The sequence below is a fragment of the Bufo bufo genome, chromosome 4, assembly GCF_905171765.1.
Source record: "Bufo bufo chromosome 4, aBufBuf1.1, whole genome shotgun sequence".
In the NCBI taxonomy this organism is placed as follows: Eukaryota; Metazoa; Chordata; class Amphibia; order Anura; family Bufonidae; genus Bufo; species Bufo bufo.
Window position 1 is genome coordinate 413,413,984 of NC_053392.1, and position 23,210 is coordinate 413,437,193.

Genomic DNA, 23,210 nt, shown 5'->3' on the forward strand with positions numbered 1-23,210 from the left:
CCTGGATAACACCTGAGGACAAAACCTTTGTTACTTGTGCGGACACTAGGCGTGTCTTGGACATCCCGATGGCCCCCCCCTTTTTGGCCTTTACCAGAAAGACCGCCCCTAGATTATGGCCGGCCTGACGAACCTGAATTGATACTCACCTGGTTATGGAATTTGATGAAAATGATAACGATACCGTACTGGAGGCCCGTACCACCGACCGAGGTGGAGGCCTTGTTTATGGGAAACTGCAGGCACCGAGACCCCAAACGTGCTGCCGTATAAACAAAGAACAAGTATGAAAATCTAAATGCACCGGGAATATAATCAACCTGGTAGCGTCAGGCCGTACAACCTGCCCCTAAGGGTAAAAGAGAAACATGGCCTAAACGTTTTAGGCAACAATGATGAGGACAGAAGAGCCAACAAACCAGGATGACGTGCCCCCCGGGCGTGCTGCTAGGTCAAGCATGCTGTTATGGGCGGATGTGTGCCAAGATTGGTGAAAAAGACCCCTTGGACGTACTTAGACAGGACACCATGCCGCCGGGGCGGCTGACGCGACATTGCCTGAACGCTTCAGACAAACGTGTAACAAGAGACGAGTAAGACAACCTGGACGTACCAGGTAGGACCACGTGTCACCGGGGTGACGGACGTAATATTTGCCCGAACGTTTCAAGCAGACGTACAACAGGAGATGAATATGACAACCTGGACGTTCCAGGCAGGACCACGTGCCACCGGCGTGGCAGACATACTTTGCCTGAACGTTTCAAGCAGACGTGCAACAGTAGACGAGCATGGCAACCTGGACGTTCCAGGAGTGATCAACATAATAATGCTTGAACGCTTCAAGCGGACGTACGACATGAGATGACGAGATACCCTGGAGATCCAGGACACCGTGCCACGAAGTGCCAGACGTAACATTTGCCTGAACGCTTCAAGCAGACGTACCACAATAAACAAAGTGACAACCTGGAGTACCAGGCAGAATCATGTGCCACCGGGGTGGCCGAAAGAATAGCGCCTGAACGTTTCAAGCAGACGAGCAACGAGGGAGAGAGACGGGTACGACAACCTGGACGTGCCAAGAGGGACCACATGCCACAGGTGCGGCGGACATCACATATGGGACGTGTGAAAGTGCCTGCGGCCAAACCCCCGTGACACATACCATACCCGTATAGAAAACAGGACGTACCACCTACTGCAAGTAAGGAATCCTTGAAATGGAGTGGAGCGTCAGATAACCGACCAGAAGCAGACACTGCAATATGATGATGCAAGACAATAATGTAAATGTATCTTTTATTTTTTTATTTTTTTATTTTTTTTACCCAGCTTTCCCACAGAACACAGGCACTGCTGCTCCCGCACGGAGAGCCCCACAACACCGCTCTAGAGCAAGAAAAGTAAAAGATATCTAGAAGCTTGAGGTATTCAATATGACACTCACAGACAGGAAACTAAATAGCAGAGCTATGTGGAAAAATGTGTACTAATAACCAGCCTATATGTAGGTAGACAGTGGAATACGTTTGGGGCGAATGTTAACGCAAGTAAGCTAAAATCCCAGACATGATATCATTTCCCATTATAAAAAGAGGTTGAGTTCAGTAATGTAAAGAACCTATAACAATACTACACGTTTGTGGAACACTGGGACCAGGGTGAATGGGTAACAGCTCCCATGAAAACCAGCCACGTGCCTAGGTAAATGTGCACGTGCTGGCGTGCATGGCGCCTCTGCAAATGTGACCGCAGACCCCCGGCCCGCGGCAGGGTTACCAATACAGAGCGAGCGTAACCAGGGGCAGAGCCGCCGGCGTGCCTAGCAACCGCACCCGCGGCCGGCCCCCGGAACACACGCCTGCCCGCAACTTGCATGCGCCGCCCGGCCTGAACAAGGAGGTGAGCGGAGCTCCGGCCCCCAACCCCCCGCGAGTATGCGCCGTCCCCGTGTGAGGACTCGAGCAGCCGTACGCCCCCCCCCCCCCCCCGCACCAATGGTAAGGATCTGACCAGCCGACTGGCATCGGATACCTTGCTTACCTGGGCGACCGAGACGAGGCGAAGCCGATCCAATACTTACCCGGATCAAGGCTTAAGGGAGCAGGACGTGCAGGAACCAGACGTGACCGGAAGTACCAGGTAACTGGCTGCACGTCCCGTCCCTTGCACTCCGTGGATTTTATAGCAAAGGGGCTGCACGGCAGCCTTAACTATATATATATATATATATATATATATATATATATAATATATATATATATATATATATAATATTTATTTGCATTCATCCTTGCTTCTGGGGTGAAATTGTGGTCTGATAGTATTGCTCTTTACCCTTGCAGTTTCTTTTAATTTACAGTATGTGACAGTCCCTTCGAAGGTAATGGACAGTGGCCAAAATGTTTCTGGAGCAGGCAGAACTAGCAGCAGAAGAAGCATAGAGGGTGGCAACAGCGGTCGCTGTGACAGGCCTGAAGTGCCAGTGTCGTCTAGCGGTCGTGTCTTGACCATCAACTCAGTGGTCCTTGAATGGGTGATATCAGAAACCCCCAGCCAGGAATCGGTGCGTTTCTCTGACACAACACTTAGTTGGCATGGCCCGGGAACAAGCTCTGTGCCCCCACCTGTCTGTGTCATTTTCTGTTCCCTCAGCACGAGATTTTAAAGGACAGTCAGAAGCTACTGCCCAGCCAAGATCCACTGCTTCCTCCAGTAGGTGGAAAAGTAGTGATGAGGAGAGTCACGCGGGAACTGGTGTTGCAATCGTTCAGGCACGTGGCCCTGAGACTGGTGAGGGTGACATCAGTGATCATCATCATCGGGAGAGGAGGGTGGCAGCTTGTGCATGAGGAAGTGGCTGAGCCAGCAGGGTGGTAGCTTGGCCATGAGTCAGGAGGGTGGCAGCAGTGGGAGGTCAGGAGCCAAATGTGCCCGGGGTAGACCGCCCGCTACGCAAGAGTAGCAGTTCCGGGGTTCACGGAGGCAGCGGTAGTAGGCAGTCAGCACGGAGTGGTGGGAGGGAAATGCCATACGCGTGTGGTTGGCAATTTTTCATCAAGCCACTGGAAGATGTCAGCATGCCCATTTGCATAATCTGTGGTCAGAAGGTGAAGCGTGGCTAGGGTTACTAATGTTGGCACCACAGACCTGCATCAACATATGCAGCATCACCATAAAAGTGGCCTGAAAAACCGTGGCGCCTAATGTAGTGGTACAGCCTGAGGCAGCTGCATCACCCATTGGCCCCGCACCCATTTTCCTGCAGTCAAGGCTTTATGTTTCTTCGCATCATCTACTGGACCTGATGCTCCTGCACTCACCTCCTCCTGCTCCTCATCACTCATTTCGTCAGCATTCGATCACAGAGGCAATTGCAAAAAGACAACAGTATGCGTGCACTCATCCAACCGAGCAGAAGCTGAATGTGCTTCTGGCCAAGTTGCTGGTACTACAGTCCCTCCCTTTCCATGTAGTAGACTTTTCATGTAGTAGAACTGATGGCTTGTGCTGAACCAAGGTAGAGAGTCCAAAGCCATCATTACTTCTCCAAAAAAGCAGCACCAGACCTTCTGCTCAACGCATGTTCAACAGAAGGTGGGCCAGAGCTTGAGCCTGTTGGTGTCTGCTAAAGTTCATGGCAGTGCTGACGTGTGGAGTTGTAACTACAGTCAAGGACAATATGTCTTTTAGGGCCCACTGGGTAAATGTGGTTTCTGACCAGCCACACCAGCATCTTGGCCAGGTGACAGCACTGCCGCCTCCTCGTTCTCAAGCTGTGGTTCCTGAGCCAATGTCCTCCGCTGCCTTCTCATCCTCCACCTCGTCCTCAGCCTCCACTGCAGGTGATTCCACTGCAGGCAATTCGGAGTGCTCCTCCAGGATACCACATATGCAGGGCACGGTGGTGTCACGCTGTTCTGCACCTAGTTTGCCTGGTCAAATGGAGTCACACAGGGAAGAAATCAAGAAATTTCTCCTCACCAACTGAAAATCGGAACCATGGTGACCGACAACAGGTGACTGCACAGCGTCAAGAAGGGCTGAGCCTTGCGCCTTGCATGTGGTTTATCTGATTGTAAAGCGGTTCCTGAAGTCCTCCACTCATCTGCAATACATCCTGAAAATGGCCAGGAAACAGTGCATACACTTCAGCCACTCTTACACTACAAAGAAGACCCTTCTTGAGCTGCAAAGGCAGAATGGCATACCCCAACATTGCCTCATATGGAACGTTTCCACCCATTGGAACTCCACCCTCCACATGTTGGACCGACTATAGGAGCAGAGGAAGGCCAAAAACAATTTCTTGATTATGCAGGTGAAGAGGAGCACTTCCCTGTGTAACTTTGACGTTAGCTAGTGACAGCTCATGAGTGACACCTGCAGTTTGCTCAGGCCCTTTGAGGAGCACAGTCTATTTGTCAGTCGCCAAGGCTATGGGATGAAACAACTTCATTCCACTACTTCATGTCCTGGAACAGATGCTGCTAAATCTGGCTGGCCATGGTACAGGAGACATGGTGCCCACATGAAGAGGGCACTGGCTATTTGTTCAGTCCCACAAGCTCAACCATCATCCTACCACCAACCCCACATCCTAACCCAGGAAATAAACACACCACACCACTGCTTGGATTTAATCGGCCACAGCAGTCGTTTATTGAATACATACAAAATAAATAACATAAGTTAACCCATGACGAGGGAGGTCCTAGAAGCCCCAATAACTCCATAAACGCTGGAACACCTGCGTCTCCATCTTGCCCCCAGCCGTTGAACCCAGCTCGGAGGCAGCAACTGATGGAACGCGTAATTAGTTCCTACCAGCTCCTCAATGAGAGTCCAGCCCCTCCCGCGGGGCCCTCCCATCCTCAGGTACCACCATATTCCTCCACTTCAAGGACCTCCCCCGCCTCCAAGAACGCGCAGCTTGACCACCTCAACCCTGCGCGTCCCTCCACATACGCAAAGCAATTTCAACACCACTCTGGAGCCCCAGAGCCCACAAATCCGTACCCACCGCATTCAGGTGCACTCCATCTGCTCTCCAAAATGCACCCTCACCTTTCTCCAACACCTCATGCCGCACCACCACACCGCCATTCCTTGCCATAAACCGGCCAACTGCTCTGTTCACCTTAATCCGAGCCTTATTAAGGCTCTCCACTGACCTCGCACCCCTCCACGCCTTCCGCGGCACAATGTCTGACCAAACTGTTATGATCCCTGGAAACAACGCCCAAATCCTGAGCAAGTCAAACTTGACGTCACGGACCAATTCCCTAAAAGGACGCTTACCTAAATCATTCCCCCCCACATGTAAAACTAACACATCCGGAGGACGATCCAATCGCACGAAATGATGCACCTCCCGCAAAACTCCACCCCACAACATACCTCTAACACCTAACCACCTGACCGTAGCGCACTCCGGACTAAAACCCAACTGTCGCCCACTCGGCCTCACATCCGCTCTGATCGCACCCCAGAACACATAGGAGTGCCCCAGAATCCATACCAAAGCCGCCACCGTCCGACCTGTAAACACAAAAAGAAACAAATTAAAACCCACCTGTCACCAACCGTACCACTACAATAATGCAGGCCTCACATATGATTTGAAACGCACCGACTCCCAACGCCCAATCCTCCTAATCACCTCCTCACTGGCGCCCCACCTGGCTGCCTCAGTTGCCGCACCAATTCTGAACAAATGACCAGAATACTCCTTGACCGGCACACCCAAAAGCTTCAAACATTTTTTAAAAACCGCCAGGAACTGAAACCTAGACAAAAAGGAGCCATCCTCATGCCTAAGGAAAGGAACCTCATTACGCTGCAGCCCCGCCCCATAAGACCCTGCACACCGCACCGGACACATACTACAACCTGGTACCTGGAACAACGTAAAACGCTGCCCCCTGCCCTCCTGATCCGTTTTTGACCTCCGAATCCGGACATACACCCTATCCCCCACTAACTCAACATCTTCACTCCTAAGTCCCCCCGCTCTACTCACACTGTCACACACCAACTCCCCCAAGCGAAAAGCACCGAAAAACGCCAAAGCAAATGCAGCCCTGAACAGCACTAACTCCCAACCAGAACTACAACCACAACTCAACTTCTCACCCATTTGCACAAGCAACTCGAAGGACACCGGCCTCCGACAATCCGGCACCCTGCCTGCCCCCCTACGCCACCCTTTCAACACCTGCCTAACCAAAAAAACCTTAGTCAAATCCGGCAACCCCCGCAACTTAAAGCCAAACGCTACCCCCGCAATCAAGTGGTTCACCTTTGACACCGACCACCCTTCGCCCTTCAACTGTCCTAACAACATCAACAACCTCACATCACCAGCCCCCCAGGATCCGTTCCAAGATTCCCAAGTCGCCCACGCCTTACCATACTCCCTCCAAGTACCCGGGCTCAACGAATCCCTCAACATCCCCATCACTTCTCCTCCAGGATCCCCCACAGCCACGGCGGACACTCCAGACCTTCCAGTTCCGCTTCTGGCGCAAGAAGCCGGAACCGCTCCCACTGTAAACGAGAAAGAGAATCCGCCACTGAATTAGACACTCCAGCCACATGTTCTGCCACCAACCACATGTTAATCGACAAACATCGTAATACCAGAAACTGTAACAGCCTAACCACCGGCAGGGAAGATGCGGACAAACTGTTGATAGCCTGAACTACCCCCAAATTGTCACAATGAAAACGCACCTTCCTGTTTTCAAATTTCTCACCCCACAATACCACCGCCATCACAATGGGAAAAAGTTCCAACAACGCCATGTTCCTCACCCAACCCCGACTTACCCATGAATCCGGCCATACTCCCGCACACCATTGTCCTTGGCAATAAGCCCCAAAACCCACTCCCCCCGACGCATCAGTGTACAACTCGAACTCCACACTATCACACAACTCCGCCATCACTAAAGACCTGCCATTGTACTGACCCAAAAACTCAGCCCACACCCTTAAGTCCCCTTTTAACTCCTTGCGTAACCTGATAAAATGATACGGCGCTACCACCCCCGCCGTAGCCGCAGCCAGTCGTCTACAAAAAATTCTACCCATTGGCATAATTTGACAAGCAAAATGTAATTTACCCAACAATGACTGCAAATCCCTCAGCCTAATCTTCTCCCTGACCAAGGCCCTATCAATCTCCAAACGCAAATCCACCAACTTATCCTGCGGAAGCCTGCACTCCATCCGCTCAGTATCTATAACAATCCCCAAAAAACACAACTCTGTCACCGCCCAACTTTCTCACGCGCCAATGGTACCCAAAATGCGCAAAAACCGACTGCACCGTGTGCAGCAACAAGAACCCACCCGCGAATTTCCGGCCCTAAACACAAAAAATCGTCTAAATAATGGATAACGGATGAACAACCTGAAACTTCCACCACTACCCATTCCAAAAACGAGCTGAAGGTCTCAAAATATGCACATGACAGAGAGCACCCCATTGGCAAACTACCTATCCACAAAAAATTCGCCATCCCAAAAACAACCCAACAAACCCATGCTCTCCACGTGTACCGAAGCAATCGAAAGGCCGCCTCCACATCCACCTTAGCCATCAACGTCCCCTGCCCCAAACCGCCTCACCCATCTTACAGCCGCATCAAAGGAGGTATTTACCACCGAACAAAGTTTCAGGATCTATACCATCATTGACCGACGCACCTTTTGGATAAGACAAATGATGAATGAGCCGAAACTTATTCGGCTCCTTCTTAGGCATCCACACTAACGGGGACACCTTCAATCCCAGAATCGGCAGCTCTTGAATGGACCCGCCATCCGCCCCAACTCCACCTCCTTCCTTACTTTTCCGCCACAACACCCGCGTGAACAAGCGCGACCTAAGATTCTAAGAACCGTAGGCCCCTGTCAGGGAACCATGAACCAGACGTACAACAAGAGATAAGTGAAATAGAAGGCTTTATTGAAATTAAAGCTGTAAAGCAAAAGTCCAAACGGATGGTGAAACCGAGCAGAGTCTTTGCGAAGCCAGAGGTCAGGAACCAGAAGGGTAGTCAGACGAAGCCAGGATCAGGAACCAGCAGGGTAGTCAGACGAAGCCAGGATCAGAACCAGCAGGGTAGTCAGACGAAGCAGGATCAGGAACCAGCAGGGTAGTCAGACGAAGCCAGGATCAGGAACCCAGAAGCAGCAGCAGTCTTAGAAGCATGTGAACACAAGAGGACCAAGCAAGGAACTGAAGCCACAGACCTCCTATATATATGAGCTAGGCATCCAGCTCCTCCCAGGGGAAGGAGGAGCCGCAGGGTGGAAGGCTACAAGAAACCCAGGACCCAAGATGGCCGCCAGCACATGTCAAACGAAGGAGAGCAGCAAGCAGGTAAGACCATGACAGTACCTCCCCCCTCAAGGGCCCCTCCTCCGCGGAGCACAAAACGGTTTCTGAGGGAAGCGTGCGTGGAAGGCTCGGAGCAAGGCAGGAGCATGGACATCTGCGGAGGGAACCCAGGAACGCTCCTCTGGACCATAACCACCCAATGGACCAAAAACTGCAACCGACCGCGGACCAGCGTGAGTCCAGGATATTGCTCACCTCATATTCCTCACGATTGCCCACTTGGACCGGACGAGGCCGAGGAACCGAGGAAGTGAAACGATTACAAACCAGTGGCTTCAACAGGGAGACATGAAACACGTTGGAGATCCGCATGCCAGGAGGAAGCGCAAGGGCATAGGCTACCGGGTTTACCCTGCGAAGCACTCGGAAGGGACCAACAAAGCGAGGCGCCAGCTTGGGAGTGGGCACTCGAAGGTTGAGGTTGCGGGTGGACAACCATACACGGTCTCCGACCTGGTAGGAAGGAGCAGGCGCTCGTCTGCGATCAGCCTGGAATCTCTGGCGCTGCGCAAGACCTCAAGGGACTTCTGGATCTGTACCCAAGAAGCACGTAGGACGGAAAGGTGATCCTCCACAGCCGGATATCCTGGGGAGAGAATACCTCCGGTAACACGGCAGGTTGGAACCCATAATTGGCCATGAAGGGAGACGTCCCAGAGGAAGAGTTCACCGCCGTGTTCCTGGCAAACTCAGCCCAAGGCAGGAGGTCAACCCAATGTCTTGGTGATCGGAGACATAGCAACGAAGGAATTGCTCCAAGGCCTGATTGGATCGTTCTGCGGCCCCATTGACTGAGGGTGGTAGGCCGAGGAGAAGGAGAGATGAATCCCCAACTGGGAGCAAAAGGCGCGCCAGAACCTGGACACAAACTGACTCCCCCGATCCGACACAATCTCCTTAGGCAAACCGTGCAACCGGAAGACCTCCCTGCAAAAATCGTGGCCAACTCTTGTGCAGAGGGTAACTTCTGAGAGGAACACAGTGGCACATTTTGGAAAACCGATCCACAATCATGAGAATGACCGTATGGCCTCGGATGCAGGGAGGTCCACAATGAAATCCATCCCCAGGTGTGACCATGGGCGCTCCCCGGTGGCTATGGGTTGCAGAAGGCCCAACGGAAGGTGCCGAGGGGACTTACACCTGGGCACAAACGGAGCATGCCGCACATATGCGGCGATGTCGGAACGTAGGGAAGGCCACCAGAACTGACGTGAAACAGCCCAGGACAGCTGATTCTTTCCAGGATGCCCCGCGGTCTTGGAGTTATGGTAGGTTCGCAACAACCGAGTGCTCAACTCCTCAGGCACAAAACATCTGCCGTTGGGTCTCCCAGAGGGAGCACCAGATTGAGCCGCCAAAATCTGCTCACCCAGGGAGAGGTCAGGCTGGTGCGAATGGCGGCCAGGATCTGATTCGGAGGTATGACCGAAGTCGGAATCGACTCCTCCCTGGACAGCTCGGAGTATACTGCCGTGATAAGGCATCCGCCCTGATGTTCTTGGAACCGGGTAGGTAGGAGACCACGTAATTAAAACGTGACAAGAACAGAGCCCATCTGGCCTGACGTGGTGTCAATCTCTTGGCCTCAGAAAGGTAGGTCAGATTCTTGTGGTCCGTCAGGATGAGAACCGGAACCAGCGAACCCTCGAGCAAGTGCCTCCATTCTTTAAGGGCCTGCACGATGGCCAATAACTCCCTGTCACCAATCTGATAGTTGCACTCGCTGAAGACAGTTTCCGGGAGAAAACCCACAAGGAAGCAGAGGACCCTCTGGTGTTCTACGCTGAGACAGAAGGGCGCCTACTCCCGTCTCAGACGCGTCCACCTCGAGGACAAAGGGCAACCCAGGGTTGGATGCGACAGAATCGGAGCCGACACAAAGGCGGACTTTAGGGCCTCAAAAGCTCGGATGGCCTCGAGCGGCCAGACCTGGGAATTACTGCCCTTCCTGGTCAGATCCGTGAGAGGCTTGGCCAGCATGGAAAAGTCCCTGATGAACTTCCGATAATAATTGGCGAAGCCCAAAAAGCGCTGCAGGGAACGAAGACCACTGGGCTGGGGCCACTGTAAGACAGCCGAAACCTCTCAGGATCCATGGAGAACCCCTCAGCGGAAATGATGTAACCTAAGAAGGTTACCTGGGATCGGTGAAATTCGCATTTCTCAAGCTTACCGAACAGCTTGTTCTCTCGTAACCGTTGCAACACTCGTCTGACATCCAGAATGTGGGCCTCCATGGATTCAGAATATACCAAGATGTCATCCAAATAGACTACCACACACTGCTGCAACAGGTCACGGAAAACATCGTTGATGAATTCCTGAAAGACTGCGGGCGCATTGCACAACCCAAAGGCATAACCAAGGATTCGTAATGACCGTCCTGGTGTTAAACGCGGTCTTCCACTCATCGCCCGCCTTGATCCTTACCAGGTTATATGCCGCCCTCAGGTCGAGTTTTGGTAAAGACCGTGGCCCCTTTAAGGCGATCGAACAGCTCGGAAATCAAGGGTATCGGGTAAGCGTTCTTGATCGTGATGCGATTGAGACCCCTGTAATCGATGCAAGGCCTCAACTCACCGCCCTTCTTTTTCACAAAGAAAAATCCAGCCCCTGCCGGGGACAAAGATTTGCGAATGTGTCCGCGTGAAAGCGCCTCCCTCACGTACTCCTCCATGGCCTCATTCTCCGCTACCGACAGTGGATAGACTTTGCCACGAGGAGGAACGGCACCAGATTGTAACTCTATGGCACAATCGTATGGGCGGTGCGGAGGTAGGGCAACCGCGCGCACCTTATCGAATACATCCCGGTACTCCTCGTATTCAGGAGGCAACAGAGAGTCCGAGGAAGTACACAGCAACTTGACAGACCCATGGATGCAACTAGCCCCACACTGCGGTGACCACGAGAGGATCTCGACCGATCTCCAATCGAAAGTCGGATTTATGTTTCTGGAGCCAGGGGTACCCCAAGACCACCGGAGTAGTGTGGAGACGAAATAACCTGGAGGCAGACCGACTCTCTGTGAACGGCACCAATGGCTATCCCCACTGGAAGGTCTCATGAGGTCACGTGTGGCGGCAGAAGGGGTCTGCCGTCTATCGCCTCAAGAGCCAGTGGGAACCTCGAGCCTGCAGAGGAATGGAATTGGCGGCAGCGAACACACTATCAATGAACAAACCACCAGCACCAGAGTCCACCAACGCCTGGGTCGTCACCGAGCCCCCGACCCAGGAGAGGACAACAGTGATCAGTGGTTTGTCAACACGGGAAACCGGGGACGAGGAGACTCCACCCAAGATCTGCCCCCGACAGGATCTCAGGGTACGAGCGTTTCCCGGACGGTTCGGACATTTAATGCGACGGCGCCCACCGAGACCACAGTACATGCATCGGCCCTCGCGTCTCCGGAGTGCCCTCTCCCCCTCGGACAGGCGAGCAAACCCCAGCTGCATGGGTTCACCCCCAGACAAGTCATCCCCAGGAGGCGTGGGAGGAGAGGGAGGCACGGGTGGGACAGCAAACGTAGGCACCAATCTGTTAGAAGACCTCCGCAGGTTCTCCTTAAAGGAAGGTCTCTCCCTGAGTCTGGTGTCAATCAAAATCAGGAAGAAATAAGAGACTCGAGCTCAACTGGTAGGTCCTTAGCTGCAACCTCATCCTTCAAGGCATCCGAGAGACCATGAGAGAAAGCAGCGACCAGAGCCTCATTATTCCAGCCCACCTCTGCTGCCAGGGTACGAAACTCAATGGCGTATTCAGCTACGGATCGTGAACCCTGTCTGATGGACATAAGGAGCTTCGCAGCAGAGGCAGCACGAGCCGGCACATCGAATACCTTCCGAAGAGAAGCAACAAAACCGGAAAAACTCGGCAACCACCGGATTGTTGTTCTCCCATAAAGGGCTGGCCCAGGCCAAGGCCTTGTCCGAGAGCAGCGAGATCAAGAAGCCCACCTTTGATCTCTCAGTGGGAAAGGCATGTGGCAGCAACTCGAAATAAATGCCCACCTGGTTAAGGAAACCTCGGCACTGAGTTGGCTCTCCCCAAAGCGCTGTGGAAGAGGGGCAGAACCGGTCATACCCCGAAACACCACAGGCGCAACAACAGGTGTCGGGGTAGACTCTGGCGCAACAACCGGAGCGGCAGTAGGAGCGAGCCCAGGAGCGACAACCGACCCATCGGCAACGGAGCGAAATGAGCCGTGCGTTCAAGCAGGGTTTGCAACGCCACAGCGAACCGACCCAACAGGTGATCCTGCTGATCAAGTCTGGCAACCAGCGTGGGTAGCGAGGATGGCCCTGTACCGTCAGAATTCATGGCTTGGTCCTAATGTCAGGGAACCATGAACCAGACGTACAACAAGAGATAAGTGAAAATAGAAGGCTTTATTGAAAATAAAGCTGTAAAGCAAAAGTCCAAACGGATGGTGAAACCGAGCAGAGTCTTTGCGAAGCCAGAGGTCAGGAACCAGAAGGGTAGTCAGACGAAGCCAGGATCAGGAACCAGCAGGGTAGTCAGACGAAGCCAGGATCAGGAACCAGCAGGGTAGTCAGACGAAGCCAGGATCAGGAACCAGCAGGGTAGTCAGACGAAGCCAGGATCAGGAACCAGAAGCAGCAGCAGTCTTAGAAGCATGTGAACACAAGGGGACCAAGCAAGGAACTGAAGCCACAGACCTCCTATATATATGAGCTAGGCATCCAGCTCCTCCCAGGGGAAGGAGGAGCCGCAGGGTGGAAGGCTACAAGAAACCCAGGACCCAAGATGGCCGCCAGCACATGTCAAACGAAGGAGAGCAGCAAGCAGGTAAGACCATGACAGCCCCGCCGTAACCACTGATGGAATACGAAAGCCAAACCTAAAACCATCCCCCAACAACCCGATCCGGATATCTATCTAGGAACACCTGCATCTCTTCCACCCGCACCGGCGTCCGTCCCTTTTCCAGCACCATCACCCCCCCTATTCTTACCCCCTTTGAAGCAATGGTTAGCTCCATGGGCTCCCCCACACCCCGTGCACTCGTGCTTAAATTTGCACTTGGCACCAAATCTGCAACTTGCTTCATTAAAAAGGAAGCACAACCCTTTCGCCGATGCCGCTGCCGCTGCCAACGCCCCAGGGGATGACCCCCCGGACTCCCCACGAAAGGACTGCCCAGCCCTAGGAGGCGCCGTCACCCTCAACCACAACCCAATATCCTTATGATCCCACCGGATATCAGGCCTCACCGCCTTACGCTGCCGGAACTGCTCGTCATAACGGAGCCAGGCCACACCACCATACACCCTATAAGCCTCCCCTATAGCGTCCTGGTAGCAAAACAGCGCCGAACAGCATTCCGGCGCCCGTTCCCCAATGACACTTGCTAATATGGCAAACGCCTGTAGCCAATTAGCAAAGGTACGTGGAATCAATCGATGCCTACGCTTATCCTCATCCTCCTTTTTCCCTTCATCCTTCTTACCCCCTATCCAGGTTAAACCTTTCCAACGGAAGCAGCGAGAATATCTCCACATACTCCCCATACTCCCCCTTCCAGCTCTTTTCTCTCACTTCCTGCTTTAAATGAGCCCCCAGCGGCCCCTCAAAGCACACGTACACCTCACCCCGAGCCCTATCATACAACCTCTGCACCTCCTCCTCCCCCCCCGCTTGCGTCTCCACCGACACCGACCCTGCCCCTGCCGTAACAACCTGCGTCCCTGACCCTAGCCCCGGCACCACTCCCCACCCCGCCAATGGAGACCCAGCACCAGCACCCATACCTGACAACCAACCCGCCAATCCCCCCAAAAACTGCCCCAAACCTTTACCAATTCACCCATGTTCCCACCCCCCCCACCCGGGAAACCCTGAGCTAAAACAGATCCCCAACCAATCTCACCAGGCACCACGGGCGCTGTGACTCCCGCTGCCGTAGATCCTGACTCCCGCCGTAACGCCACTTCACCATCAAAGCTCCTGGATGTCGACGGCTGCTCCTCCTGGACCATCTGCACGACCCTCTGCACCACGCTGGCTGGACGCCTGGACGAGACTGCAGCACTCACCGCCGCAAGGGGATCTTCCTCCACACTGCTGGAATCTTCTCTGGGCCTGCCCTGGAACTCCTCTCCCCTCAGAGCAGCCCGAGGAACCCTGATGCTTTCTGACTGCCGAGTGGACCGCCCGCTTAAGGAAGGACTGGGCCGGTCCACCGTCCCTGGTCCCGCATCCGTGTCGACTGCTGCAGGGAACGGGGGAAGGGGCGTCCCGCTCCTACCAGGGCCCCGCCGAGAATCAGGATTCCTCCCACGGCGAGAGCGGCTCGCAGGAGGCTGAGCGGCCGCTCTCCGCCGCCGAGGGTCCACAGGGGGGCTCCCTATTCGGCGCCGGGCCCGGGTGGTGATTTCAGGGCTTAGGCGTGCCGGCGGTATACTCCGCCGCAGCCGGGCAGCCCTAGCAATGGGGGTAGCCACCGGAGCAGGCAATACAATGCAGGCGCCCACCTGCTCCTGCAGCCAGCCAGGCCCCCTCACCTCCGCTTCTCGCCGCAGCCTCTCCAGCATCTCCTCCACGGACATCCCTGGCGCCGACATCTTGAGGTCCGTCCTGCTCGTTTGAATCCCCTGGCCTCACTGACCTCACTTCCGCCTCCTTCCTCCGTCTCCGCTCCGGCCACGCCCCCCGCCGCCCTAGCAACTCCCGCCTTTCCTCCTAAACCGCCCCCACAAACAACTAACCCTTTCCTCACCAGTCCTTCACCGCCCGGCCTCTTCATGCGCGTCCTCCCCCACCGCTGCGCTCCAGTCCGGCCTGACTTCTCACAGCCACCTGAGCCTTGTAGGGCTGAACTGGAGGAGGAAATTCACGCACAAGCAATGTATATAAAATGGGTTGTTTTTCTGCACAAATGACAGCAGAGGAGGAGAAGGAGGAGTTAGAGGGTGATGAGGAAGACCAGGCAGATGACCCTGAGACACAGTGGCAGTATGCAGTGGAGACGGAGGCAGGGAGTTCCTCTGAGTAACTTGCACAAATGGCCAGATGCATGCTCACTTGTTTGGGTAGTGACAGACGAATTGTCACAATTTGGCATAGGGATGAATACTGGCTCTCCACCATATTAGACCCTTGCTACCAGTCAAAAATGGGGGCCTTTTGTACACTCTCTGAGAGGGTGGAAAAACTGAACTACAATCGAGACATCCTATGTAGTCAGCTCGCGCTGCCTATGTGTGCCATCGCCCATCCTCACAAAGGTCTGACCGGGGGTCCCTCTGAACTCATGTTCCACTGCCATAGCTGTTGGAGGGGGGTGGGAGGCCAGGAGCAGTACTAGCTCAATCAGCAGAAACTTAAAGGGTTTCTATCACTTCCTTTCACCTATTTAGCTTTCAGACACTAGCGATCCGCTAGTGTCTGCTTTATCTAACCATCCTAATATAAGAGCTTATTGTCCTGCCGTTTAGCTAAAAAAATAACTTATATAGATATGCAAATGAGCCTCTAGGTGCTATGGGGGTGTGATTAGCACCTAGAGGCTCCGTCTACCTTAACAAACTGCCGCCGCCCAGCGCGTCCCTCCAGCCCGCCCATCTCCTGCTGAATGCGATGCTCCTCGTATTCGGCGCATGCTCAGTGAATGTCTGATCGCTTCCCTGCTCAGACATCTCCACTGCGCCTGTTCCTCGGAGCACTATGACGTCATCGGAGCAGGCGCAGTGGAGATGTCTGAGCAGGGAAGCGATCAGACATTCACTGAGCATGCGCCGAATACGAGGAGCATCGCATTCCGGAGGAGATGGGCGGGCTGGAGGGACGCGCTGGGCGGCGGCAGTTTGTTAAGGTAGACGGAGCCTCTAGGTGCTAATCACGCCCCCATAGCACCTAGAGGCTCATTTGCATATCTATATAAGTTATTTTTTTTAGCTAAACGGCAGGACAATAAGCTCTTATATTAGGATGGTTAGATAAAGCAGACACTAGCGGATCGCTAGTGTCTGAAAGCTAAATAGGTGAAACGAAGTGATAGAAACCCTTTAAGTCTAGAGTCTCTGATCAGCACTTTTCTTCACCCACCTAGTGAAGAAACCACCCACCAGCAGCAGCAAGACATGCAACAGAACCTGAACCAGTAGGTGGTGGCATACTTGGACTGCACCCTGCCATACCACATCAAAGATCCCCTAGACTACTGGGTAGCCAAACTTGAATTGTGGCCGTAACTGGACAAGTTTGCCCTGAACAAGCTTTCCTGCCCGGCCAGTAGTGTGACATCAGAATGAGTGCTTAGTGCGGCTAGGGGTATAGTTACCCCAAGGAGAACTCTCCTTTCCAACCAAAATGTGGAGAGACTGACCTTTGTGAAGATGAATTAGGCGTGGATCAGCCTGGATTTCCACACGCCAGTGTCTGATGGATCAGACTAGATCATTCTGGGTGCCACAACCAAACTTTGTCAAAAGAGACCCATTTCTTCTGGCCACCTGCTTCAGCCACTATTCGGATGCTGCCACCCACCTGATGCTACACACCTGCTGCCATGTGCTTCTACTGCATTCCACCACCTTGTGCTGTTACTGCCACTGCTTCCCCCCCCCCCACCTCACCACTTTGTGACTGGGCCACTGTGTTGACTCCTCATGCTGTTGCCACCCTCACCACTCTGTGACTGAGCCACTGTGTTGAGTTCTCATGCTGTTTCCAAGCTCACCACTCTGTGACTGGACCACTGTGTTGACTCCTCATGCTGTTGCCACCCTCAACACTCTGTAACTGGGCCGCTGTATTGACTCCTCATGCTATTTCCACCCTCAACACTCTGTGACTGGGCAATTGGGTTGACTCCTCATGCAGTTGCCACTCCCCCCCCCCCCCCCCCCCATAATATAACTGGAACACTGTTATGATCTGTCAGAAGGATGTAAAAATAAGAAACAGATCCTGTCTTTGGAGCATCCGTAAGGCCTGTATCAAACGGTCCAGATTTTGTATCAGGATTGGCTCATGATTTGGAGCAGGAGTGGGTAACAAAACACAGAAGACATGAAAACATTCCATTCACATGTAATATCTGTTTTGGATCCATACCTCTCTTTTTTGGCCTTAGCAATACTGATGGATTACTGACCAAATGCTGACCATGTGCAGGAGGATGCTCAAAAGATAGGATCCGTTTTTTGGAGGTTGTTCTTATGACGGATAAAAAGAAGGGCAAAATAAACAGTGATGTCAACACAAACTTACTTCTGATACCCTCTCCACTCTGTCAGGGGGACACTACTTGTGTCAGGTATATCAGAACAGGTTCTGTAGAAATAGCTATTTTGTAATGCAATTTGTCACAAATAAATTTGGATCAAATCGGATCAAATTAGTATTTTTTTTGGTGCTCCATAACACTAAAGCTCCCTTTACACAGTCCAATGATGGGGACAATTATTGCCAGGAGCATTTCTAGGAATACTCCTTGATAATTACCCTGTGTAAAGGAGCTGCTGATGACCTGATGCCTGAGGTAAAAGCAACACTTGTGTGGTAACCTAATTCATGGTTTCTGTGCAGCTACCTAAGTACTGATCTGTTGCCCTGAAACAATGAATGTGTATAGGGACGTGTGATTGATGCAGCGATCCCATACAGAAGAGTGAAGAAGAGATTGCTGCATGCAAATACAATTCTCGTCTCTTTTGAAAGTAAGCAATTATAGCAAAATAATTTGTTCCTGATGACTGTATGCTATGTCAGCGTATTCAAAGGGTCCGTTAGGGCTCATAAAGGGCCCGCAGCGCGTGTGCCCCATGCTGCGGGAGACATGGACCGAAATACCACAGAGGAGCTTTGCTGTGCTTCTGTGGGCATCCAATCTGTGCCTCTGCACCGTTCTGTATCTTGCAGATACGGAGTGCACACGGCCGGTGCCCATATACTGCAGACCCGCTGTTTGTGGTGCACAATACAGGCCCGGGTACACACGCTCTTGTGCATGAGCCATTCCTGTGTTCCACATACATTCTGCATTTTGCAGAACAGAGCATGCAGCACTCTATAGAACAGTGATGGTGAACCTTTTAGAGGCTGAGTGCCCAAACTGCAACACAAAACCCACTTTTTTATCGCAAAGTGCCAACACGGCAATTTAACCTGAATACCAATATAGTATATCTTCCATGTACTTTATTATTTAGCTATAATATCCTCCCTACATTCAATGTGCTGCCTGTGCAGTTCATAGTGCATCCTGGGCTGAAGAATAGCAGGAAAACTCTAAGGCATATTGGTACACCGTAGACTTTTTCCTTTTCAAGTAAATAGGCCACAGCACTCTTTTCAATAAAAGGCAAGGGTGGGTGCACGTCTGGGTTGTGTTCTGTAGCTCCACCTCAAGAACTGTAGATATCACACAAATATTTAGACAGCACTCCTTAAATGATGATAATTAGTGGTTTTATTTCACTTCCTATTATGTCAGCCGGAGTTAGTGGTATATCAGTTGCGTGCAACATTTCGTGCTAACATTCGCCCTTCATCAGGCTGACAAGACATAATATACAGGAAAAAAGTTCATATGGAGGAAATACATCATAAATACATAATACATGATTATATAATTGTGTGAACAAATTCATGATACATGATTATGCAATTTGTTTAACCCCACAAATCATAGTGTGTAATCAAGTACATGCAGAAATAGTTGAAAGGCTATATAGCATTGAATAAGACTAGGTCTAGCTACGTCCAATCAAGGTCTGCAAATGCTACATCTGTAAAGAGTACTGACTGAATCCAGAGAACATGGGACATTAAATGAGCCCTGGGTGCAATACCATGCAAAGTGAGGTATATCTCTGTTGTAGGATCCGGCCATAGGACAAGGGTGATGGCGGGGGAGTCAGGACGTGCCTGTGGCAGAAAAAGCTGCCACAAGCCTGCTCTAAGTACCATGCCACCTTATTCTAGACAGGCTGAAATCACATGAAGAAACAAATGAAGAAACAAAGTGAAAGGAAAGAGTCTCCTGGGAGTGCATGTTCATACTTCTGGAAAAAACTCATCCAAAAGTATGGGGAGGGAACCAAAGGGGGAGACCAAGGGCAACCACTATATAAAAGAGAAATCGAACTGATGCAAATAATATATATATATCTATAGGGGTAGAGAACTCACCACTCTGAGGACCACAGTGTGCATACAGCTGGCGCTTATTGGAGTATGGGAGGCGCCATGTTTAAATAGTGGCCAGCAATATTTCATTGGTGGTTCAGGGGCGCCTGACCTCCTCGGTGGGCGGATACTCTGCCCAGACCGAGGCCTGGGACGCAGTTAGCCGGCATGTCACTTCCGGTCATAGGATCTGACGCGACCGGAAGTGGCGCGCGCGTCATGTGACTGGAGGTGGCGCGCATCGTGACACCAGTCACATGATCGCGTTCCAGGGAAAGAGATGGGCAGCACCGTGGATGTATGGGGGCGGAGATACTAGTGCAATACGTAATAGTGCAAGGCACTCAAATGCAGGCCCGTGGGCGTGTCATTATATATATTTTTGAGCGGCTTTGTTTAAGCAAAGAAAGCTATGAGGAAGAGGCAAAGCAGGGGGTTGTCCCTGTATGGCGCATGCGCATCTCCCCAGGCATTCCGGGGCGGCCATCTTACAAGAGGGTACGTTCTGAGCATCAGAAAAAACTAATAATGGTAACATGTGTAATAAAAGAAATCGCAGAAAAACATTGGCGAGGGGCCATTATATGTATATATAGCCGTATAATTCCATATTAAGGAAGCATATGTCGGGCTATATAACTCCAGGGGCATCCAAAAAAGATGTGATCAAATGACCGTGGAGTTATATAATATAGCGCAGAACCCATCAATCATTAAATGTAATCCTAGGGGAGGAATAACAGGGGTCGCCTATGTACATAGTGGGATAGAGACGAAACTGGAACATTATAATACCATATGTATGTAGAATCTTCTACAGAAATCTTCTACAGAAATCCCAGGTGATATTATGTATATTATGTCTTGTCAGCCTGATGAAGGGCGAATGTTAGCCCTAAACAATGCACGCAACTGATATACCACTAACTCCGGCTGAAATAATATGAAGTGAAATAAAACCACTAATTATCATAATTTAAGGAGTGCTGTCTAAATATTTGTGTGATATAGACTTTTTCCTTGGTGCTGGTGCCCACAGAGAGGGCTCTGAGTGCCGCCTCTGCCACCCGTGCCATAGGTTCGCCACCACTGCTATAGAACTATCCTAATCCATAATATGGACAAGAATCGGACATGTTCTATTTTTTGTGGGTTCCGCGGACAGTACATGATAAGGACAAAAACAGTCGTGTGTATGACCCTTAAGTCTGTTGCTTGACACTGTGGTTCCACACACACATTGCTGTAACACCTACCTTATCTTTCATTTGTGCCATAATTGGTGAATTTTCTTTGAATGCCTGCTTCACAATTTGTTCAATCTTACCTTATTTGCAAGTACAAACCGGATTCCAAAAAAGTTGGGACACTATACAAATCGTGAATAAAAACTGAATGCAATGATGTGGAGGTGCCAACTTCTAATATTTTATTCAGAATAGAACATAAATCACGGAACAAAAGTTTAAACTGAGAAAATGTACCATTTTAAGGGAAAAATATGTTGAATCAGAATTTCATGGTGTCAACAAATCCCAAAAAAGTTGGGACAAGGCCATTTTCACCACTGTGTGGCATCTCCCCTTCTTCTTACAACACTCAACAGACGTCTGGGGACCGAGGAGACCAGTTTCTCAAGTTTAGCAATAGGAATGCTCTCCCATTCTTGTCTAATACAGGCCTCTTACTGTTCAATCGTCTTGGGCCTTCTTTGTTGCACCTTCCTCTTTATGATGCGCCAAATGTTCTCTATAGGTGAAAGATCTGGACTGCAGACTGGCCATTTCAGTACCCGGATCCTTCTCCTACGCAGCCATGATGTTGTGATTGATGCAGAATGTGGTCTGGCATTATCTTGTTGAAAAATGCAGGGTCTTCCCTGAAAGAGATGACGTCTGGATGGGAGCATATGTTGTTCTAGAACCTGAATATATTTTTCTGCATTGATGGTGCCTTTCCAGACATGCAAGCTGCCCATGCCACACGCACTCATGCAACCCCATAACATCAGAGATGCAGGCTTCTGAACTGAGCGTTGATAACAACTTGGGTTGTCCTTGTCCTCTTTGGTCCGGATGACATGGCGACCCAGATTTCCAAAAAGAACTTTGAATCGTGACTCGTCTGACCACAGAACAGTCTTCCATTTTGCCACACTCCATTTTAAATGATCCCTGGCCCAGTGAAAACGCCTGAGCTTGTGGATCTTGCTTAGAAATGGCTTCTTCTTTGCACTGTAGAGTTTCAGCTGTCAACGGCGGATGGCAGGGTGGATTGTGTTCACTGACAATGGTTTCTGGAAGTATTCCTGAGCCCATTCTGTGATTTCCTTTACAGTAGCATTCCTGTTTGTGGTGCAGTGTCGTTTAAGGGCCCGGAGATCACGGGCATCCAGTATGGTTTTACGACCTTGACCCTTACGCACAGAGATTGTTCCACATTCTCTGAATCTTTGGATGATGTTATGCACAGTTGATGATGATAGATGCAAAGTCTTTGCAATTTTTCACTGGGTAACACCTTTCTGATATTGCTCCACTATCTTTCTGTGCAACATTGTGGGAATTTGTGATCCTCTACCCATCTTGGCTTCTGAGAGACACTGCCACTCTGAGAAGCTCTTTTTATACCCAATCATGTTGCCAATTGACCTAATTAGTGTTAATTGGTCTTCCAGCTCTTCGTTATGCTCAAATTTACTTTTTCCAGCCTCTTATTGCTACTTGTCCCAACTTTTTTGGGATTTGTTGACACCGTGAAATTTTGAATCAACGTATTTTTCCTTTAAAATGATACATTTACTCAGATTAAACGTTTGATCTGTCGTCTACGTTCTATTACAAATAAAATATTGACATTTGCCATCTCCACATCATTGCATTCAGATTTTATTCACAATTTGTTTAGTGTCCCAACTTTTTTGGAATCCGGTTTGTAGTACACTGTTATAGCAGTATATTCAGGCCAGTTATTATTTACATGTGAGTCAAGAACTTACCTGTCTGGGATCCAGCTGCAAGATCTCCAGCTTGGGAACGACTGTGCTAGTAGAGACACGCCACTAAGCCACACCCCCTGGTGATGCGACAGTGTTTTTAACAACAGGATGCAATGCTGTTTCTCCCTACGATGTGCATGTGCTGGAGGACACTAGCAGTGGGCTGATTGCTCAGTAATCTATTCCTATGTGCTCATGTATGACTTAAGAAGTTTCGAGTCATGACTTATCAGGTTCTCATCCTGGGACTCGATGCTCTATTTAAACCCCTTCCTGGCCTTATACTAGTGTCAGTGATAGTCATTGACTTCCTATCTGTGCTCCTGTTTTTGGTTCTGTGTGTTTTTGGAGTGCTTCTATTGACCTTGGCTTGCCTTTGACCACTCTCTGTCTCGTGTTTTGGTACTGTATTTCTTGTCTGATTCGGACTTCAGCTTGGCTACTTACGACTTGCATGTCTTGCGATTAGGTACTGTATTCAGTGAAGTAGAGTTGGGGGGGCCAGGGGGGCCGTTGCCCCGGGCACCAAATTGTAGGGTGCGCCAGGCAGCAGGCAGTATAATGAGGGTGATGGAAGCCTATGGCTCCCATCCCCTCCGTTCTGCCTCATAAGCTTCAGGCCAGGCCTGAAGCCTATGA

The 23,210-nt window shown here is 51.1% G+C and overlaps 1 protein-coding gene across 1 annotated transcript in view; it reads left to right on the forward strand.

Moving 5' to 3' along the window:
- KMO (kynurenine 3-monooxygenase) overlaps positions 1 to 23,210 on the forward strand; it is a 1,955,166-nt gene that overhangs the window by 1,067,931 nt on the left and 864,025 nt on the right. The gene's annotated exons all lie outside the window — the stretch shown is intronic.